Genomic DNA, 7,833 nt, shown 5'->3' with positions numbered 1-7,833 from the left:
CTTCCGAATTGTTCCTTTAACTCTATGCTGTCCGCTTGGAAATAAATGAAATTTTAATAGATGAGATTTTTTTTCGCACCGCCGGAACTTTTAATGAACCGCAAGCCTGCCGACGCGACGTCGCCGGAAAAGTAAGAATGTCTATATATCTTCAACATCGACAATCCGAATAGAAATATGCGCAAAGTACTTTTTCACGATACACGTATTTCAACTTGCGTTCTGATTATATTATTCTGTCTTGTTTAAAAATTTTATTTGCGCTCTTTCGCATGCATCCTTTTATATATTAATGATTCCGAGAAATCTTATGTCTTGGTAAGAAGGTATTAAGCAAAATTTTGTAATTTTTGATGCTTTTTTATTGTTTAAAAATATAAAAAATGTTTTATTTATTTTTATCTCCGTATTTATTTATATATATGTTATTATCCGGTGCAAAGTATATTTTTTCATATCCGTAATTATACGAGTCGTAAAATTGTTATGTGTATTGTAACAAGCGACAGCTTTATTATCGGCAATTACACTTCACATTTTGCCTGCCATACTTTTCCATCTCTCCTATATTCAAGACGCCGGTTATAACGGCGTACTTATGAATATGCTATTTTCCAGTGCCGACGCGTATACTATGCTTATTCCTGAGTGATCAATACTGGATGTAACGGCCGAGTCACTGGGAGTTAGAATCGATATCCTATCGTGCTTTTACCGCGGATCTGGTAATATCTCCGACACGTTTTTGCAAACGCAGTAATGTGAATTCGATAACGTCGAAGAAAACCGACTTACATATGTCTGTGCGGCTCGTATTTTTGCATTGCAACACTATCAATCATCTTGTTGAAACTACTATTTAAATTGTACGCTATTGAAACTTTAACCCGATGTACAACAAAATTGCAAAATTTTGACAATCACCTTAAATAATTTATTTTATAAATAATTTTTTTCTCTAAAATGCGCGATAAAAAATAGAAATATATTTTCTACTTAAAATAAAATTTAATTAAACCTAATGCAATTATAATATTCCACCAGCATATATCGCGTGTCTGTTATTTACACAAATAAATATCGATATATATTGCCTTAATATAAAAAATCTAATTTATGTATTATTTTGTCCCATGTGTTAGAAATTAATAAATTTATGTTTCTCTTCCTTCGATTATATAATTATTGACAATTAATAGATATGTATGTATGAAACAGAATATTTTTTGATCTTACGAAACGCCAGAAAAGCTGTGCGATATGATACAAAATTGCAAATGCCATAAATATTCATTGTATATAATTAATTGCACAAGCAATTACAATTGGTCTGTACATATGTATAGTACAATATGTTCCTTGTATATGTATAAAGATATATCGTGAACTGTTGTAAAAACTATTCGTAATTCAGTTGTGCTTCTCTAGCGACGTTTTTTTTTCCGAGGGCAGTTTAATCCTGCTACGAATGTGTAATTAAAATTTGCGCGAGGTTGCGGTTATTATGCGTGGGGAATCCGCTGACACGTAAAATCATGCAAAATGTTGAGCGTAAAAGCTTTACCGTTAGCTCGTCTCTGAACAGCATACCGGTTAATGCACTGGAAGTGAAATAACAGTTGTCCCAATTTGAATCCGGGAGTACGGACGTATATGGGAGACAAACGTCGTTAAAGTCAATGATAATAAAAAGAAGGAAGGATCTATGGAAATATATGCGGTATATAAATCGGGGCGAATATAAAGACTCTCGGGCTCGGTGGTGTTTGTGCGTTGCCCGGATATCCGAAAACTGTCTGCGAGAATCGTATAAACGATAATTTAACGCCGCTTAATCGCTAATGACACACATATCACCGATGTCGACACACGATTTATCTATTAACGGCAACGCGTAAAATAAATGTACCTTCGTTTTCCTGGGTTTTTGTCTTTTATATCGTTCCTATACACTGATGTTACGACGCTACGCGTACTTTCACCGCGACAAATTGTGAGGATCGATAGAAGCCTCCCAACCCTCAGTGTATGTATGTGTATATCTACCGACTTTAACAGCACTTCTCTCTCTCTCTCTCTCTCTCTCTCTCTCTACTCTATTTAATATTTATTTATTCAAATATTCGTCGTGGTGGGCCGTTTCCACGTGTGTGCAACGTCGACGTCGACGGCGGTATTCTGCGCCGTGACATTCGCCGCATCGACGGAATTTTACATTTTTTTTCCATGGACTTGGGCTTATGGTCACGTCGACGCTTTCCACCCGTTTCGTTCCGCGATTAATACGCGACGCAGCATATTCGTGCGTAGCAGAAAACCGCGATGCAAAATGTAAAACTGTAGCATTCGTCGGTTTTAAGATCTTTGCGCTGCTGCTTCACGTTCTTTTATTCATATATATTATTTTGAAATATGTATTGTCTTTTCTCTCTTTGTTTAATATTTGCCGCTTTTCTTTAATTTTTATAATTATATTTGACTTTGCATCTCAAGAACGTAGAAAGAATTTACTAGTTGAGAAAACCGATGTCGGAAAGTTTTCCAATTCTCTTTATTTCTAGCAACTCGTTTCTTAATTCATTTAACAGTCGAGAATTAATTTACAACTTTGCTACTTACTTTGTATTAACAAAGATAAAATTCCGATATTATAGAAAAGAAAGAGGGAGAGAGAGAGAGAGAGAGAGAGAGAGAGAGAGAGAGAGATTAATGTTTTCTGAATGCACTGCATTAAGTGATCGCATGATGCTTTCCGCGCTCGACTTCACAATTCCAAATGACGTTAAAATCGTTATTAGGACTGCTATCACTTAGTCGAGCGTAAACTTCCTCGTGTAAAAACTTAACATCGACGAACAGTCGCGAAAAGTCGCGAAACCGACGAAGAAGCGGAAGAAACTTTCTTGCCGTCCTGCTCGGCAGCGTTTCCACAGCTGCGGTAACGCGTCATCGCCGTTATCGGAAACCTTTAACAGGGCCTTCGGGTCTGTTAGGAGTGACGCCTGTATTAATTTGTTCCCGTGGTCGGTGGCGGAAAGCTCTCGGGAAAAAGAAAAAAAAACAAAAACGCGGTGGACTATGGGGGACGAGAAGGGAAGAAGGAAGGGGAAGAAGCTCGGACGATGGCCGCGAGCACTTCCGCAGAAAATTTATTTGACCGGTCGGAACGATCAAACTTTTTCCCCCATGTGAAAAATAACACTGCCGAAAGAGCGTCCTACTGGAACAACGGGATCCGCTCGACGCCGCGCGGCGAGGCCGGAATGTAAGGCTGATTGTGAGAAACGAAAGCTCCCTCTTGATGGCTTTCGTCGCTTTCCCACAGTTACCCCTATCTCGAAATACAACGGAAAAACTGCGGTAACTTGGATGGATATTAAGGGCGCGTATAGTTTCGGTTATAGTTGTCGCAGTCTTTAAGTCTTTAAGTCTTTATTTCTTCTTTAGATATTACTAAACCACTACAAGCGCGCGAGAGAGAGAGAGAGAGAGAGAGAGAGAGAGAGAGAGAGAGAGAGGGGAATTAATGTTTTCTGAATGCACTGCATTAAGTGATCGCATGATGCTTTCCGCGCTCGACTTCACAATTCCAAATGACGTTAAAATCGTTATTAGGACTGCTATCACTTAGTCGAGCGTAAACTTCCTCGTGTAAAAACTTAACATCGACGAACAGTCGCGAAAAGTCGCGAAACCGACGAAGAAGCGGAAGAAACTTTCTTGCCGTCCTGCTCGGCAGCGTTTCCACAGCTGCGGTAACGCGTCATCGCCGTTATCGGAAACCTTTAACAGGGCCTTCGGGTCTGTTAGGAGTGACGCCTGTATTAATTTGTTCCCGTGGTCGGTGGCGGAAAGCTCTCGGGAAAAAGAAAAAAAAACAAAAACGCGGTGGACTATGGGGGACGAGAAGGGAAGAAGGAAGGGGAAGAAGCTCGGACGATGGCCGCGAGCACTTCCGCAGAAAATTTATTTGACCGGTCGGAACGATCAAACTTTTTCCCCCATGTGAAAAATAACACTGCCGAAAGAGCGTCCTACTGGAACAACGGGATCCGCTCGACGCCGCGCGGCGAGGCCGGAATGTAAGGCTGATTGTGAGAAACGAAAGCTCCCTCTTGATGGCTTTCGTCGCTTTCCCACAGTTACCCCTATCTCGAAATACAACGGAAAAACTGCGGTAACTTGGATGGATATTAAGGGCGCGTATAGTTTCGGTTATAGTTGTCGCAGTCTTTAAGTCTTTAAGTCTTTATTTCTTCTTTAGATATTACTAAACCACTACAAGCGCGCGCTACGCGCTTATATACGCGATGTATATCACGACGATAAATCTCGAATCACATATTTTATAATTTATTCATTTAATCAAATAAGAATTAAAGTAATAGAAAATCAAATTATAAATTATCGTTTTGTTGCGATTTTTACGAACAATAATTATTTTTTTAACAATAGATAGAGTTAAATATATTTTGTCCACGATGTTATAGCATTTGCCTTTTCAACGATCTAGATATAATTTGAATTAAGAACGTGCTGTAAAATGATTTATTATATGCATTGAATATAAAATTCAATGCGTATAATAAATTTTATTAAATATTAATTATTTTGAGCTTCATGAGGTAACGGATTCGTAGATATTGTAGATATAAATGTAGATTGTAAATTATAAATAGATCCGTTGCCTCAAAATGGATGGGCTAGAATATATTAAATTATATAACTTTCAATAGAATTTTTAAATATGCATTGAAACATATTAAAGTATGAATTAAAGTAAAAATTTGAAAAAGATGTAAAATATTTTTTTAATTGATAAATTCTATTTAATTTTCTATTTAATTAAATTTCTATTTAATTTTCTATTTAATTATATGAAATAGTAATAACTTATTCTTATATTGCGCCAATTTTATCCCAATTTTTTATAGCCCATTCATCTATATTATCATATCAATTAAAACTTTGCTTTAGTTGATGTAATGCCAAATTATCGATCTATTAAATTATATAAAATATAAATATTTTATTAATTCTATTTTAATATAAATTATATATTATTATTAAGAAAATATTATATTATTATAAGAATCTCAATCAATTAGTTTTGATAACTTGGCATTATATTAATTAAAGTAAAGTTATATTAAAATGATGCATGACAAACGGTCGTAATGTCTCACGACTATATTATTATAAATGCTATTATATTATTATAAGAATTTCAATCAATTAATTTTGATTGATAATTTGGCATTATATTAATTAAAGTAAAGTTATATTAAAATGATGCATGACAAACGGTCGTAACGTCTCACGACCGTAAACGAGCGTAAAATTACGCTCACCGGCGATAATAATTAGCCGGCAACGGAAGGAATTTCTCTCCCTCATTGATCTCTGATAGAGATCGAAGTTACATCTCTGGCTAGATGTAGCCAGAATGAATATGGCCAGGATCAACGAAAGGTAGGCCCAACTGGCCCAACGGAAGCCACATACGGTGCATTCTATTAGGGCACGCGAGTAGGATATATGAGTAAGGCGCGTGAGTAGGGCACGCGAATAGGATACGCGAGTAGGGCACGCGATTAGGGTACGCGAGTAGGACACGCGATTAGGGTACGCGATTAAGACACAGTCCCCAAAATTTCGGTGATCCCGGATTCTCGCTGGCTTAGCCAGCAAAAGTAGGGTTGTTAGGACTATCTATTAGGACTATCTTAACTTAAGATAGTCATTTAATTCCTTAAGCATTTAATTTCTTAAAATTCTTAGGAAAACTAAAAAATAGAATTCTTTTAGGAAAAACTAAAAAGTGAAAATTAATTATTAAAGAATTATAGAAAAATTAAAATTTTTAACTTTTCTACAATTTAAATTAAAAATTGAAATCATAATATTTATAATTTTATTATTAAACTTAAAGCTTGTGTTTTCATACCAAAGAATTGTTGATATATATAAATTCGGGAAATTTTATTTCAAACTTTATAAATATCATGAGTATCGCTAATTATTCTAGTATTTAATAGAAAAATTATTGGATAAGAATGTGAAGACTCGATGTTAAGCTATCGATTAAATATTAGTTTTTCGTTCATGAAATTTGACGACTGCCTTCGACAATGCAGAATCGCGAGAAGATTATTCCGAATTTTACGATTTGATTTTGATTTGATTGATATTTATGAATATTGTATCGGAAATTTATTAGTCAAATTAAATTTTCGTTAAATTAATTAATTAACTACATTATGAAAACACCGCGTTTTTTCCACGTTCTTGGACGCGATCGCTGTCTTAGCTAAGGGACCTTATCGCTGTCCCTCTCGTCAGGTAAACGTTAGTAAAATTACGTGGTTCGTACCGGCAAGGAGATTAATTTAAATAGTATATTTGAAGAGAAAATATATTTCTTTCTCTTCTTTTTAAAAGTGTTCTTCCATCATTACTAATATTAGTATTATTATTGTCTTAATCCTAAAAGGACTTCATAGTAGATTGAACATGGATATAACTAATGTAGATAGATAATTTTATATTTTTCGAGAAATTTATCTAAAATTATTACAGTTATTATTGATATTATTTTAATTTATTTTATATGTTACATTACAAAGTATTCAAATTAAATTTTTTTTTTATTTCGCTGTTATCGGGTTCGATTCGTCTCGAACAGTTGGTACCCGAGAATGATCTGTATTTGCACATTTAACATTAGCTACAATAATCATGCATATATTTTATTATCTATAAATATAGACGTTCGTAACCACATTTTCATAAAAATTGTGATATTCATTTAATTTACAATAAAGATATATATTTCTTAATAATGGAAGAGAACACATTTTTTTCTCGCACGAATTTCAATCTCGTGAATTAAAGATAATGACAATGGTAACTGTCGTTGATTCGTTACCGAAATCATTGCTATCGGGAGTAGTTTGGAAGATCCGGGGTTCGTTCCCTCTTACAACGGGGTTCCTGATATTCAACGGAATCACTTAACTTTTCTTTGCGAATTGATCTTGCGGGATCCGACGTAGAAGCAAGAAATTGATCGTTCTCCACCTTTAAGATTGTTCTTGTCTTTGTCGGATATTAACCGGCGTATTATCTGGCGGAGGGACCTTGATTTGGTCAATTCGTTGGGCCAGTTATCCTCCATTGAACACGCCGATAACGCAATGTTTTTATAACGGTATTTTAAGATTTATAAGATTTTATCTTGTTTAGCCAATCCTCCGCGAAACGGTACTTATGTTCTTATTCTCAATCGCAAAATTTATATAAAATCACGCATTTAAAAATAAATCGGGCATTAGGTTTTTTACAAATATCCTGTTACAGACGCGATTATAAAAAGCGTTTTAAACGTCCGTCGAAATTTTCGTATAAGTATATAGTAATTATATCGTTTCTTTGATTGTTCCAAAAATTATATATCGTAAAAATATAATTATCGTCGATTTATTTATTCGTCGCGTTTTTTTCGCAAATTTCAAATCGCGGTTTATCTTGTGATTTAATCGTTGATTTACATCGAAGCTTCATCTATCTTTTCTCGAATATTTTCTTTGAAAGTCTGCGCAAAATGCGCCAGTAGATCAAGTACTTTTTTCTACAATTAAAAAACAATCGATAAATTTATTAACGATTCTTCTGGTTATAATTGTTTGCATTATATAAAACTTAATAAGTTTTGTAATTACATGTTAATCATTAATTACAAATATCGTATTAATCGTTCCTTATCAGCTGATCTATCTGATCTAAAAATTTCTAGTGAATTCTGCATTATATGAATATTTCGGACATTTTCGT

Source organism: Formica exsecta, unplaced genomic scaffold, assembly GCF_003651465.1.
Source record: "Formica exsecta isolate Colony F162 unplaced genomic scaffold, ASM365146v1 scaffold337, whole genome shotgun sequence".
In the NCBI taxonomy this organism is placed as follows: Eukaryota; Metazoa; Arthropoda; class Insecta; order Hymenoptera; family Formicidae; genus Formica; species Formica exsecta.
Note: the sequence above shows the minus strand (reverse complement) of the source record.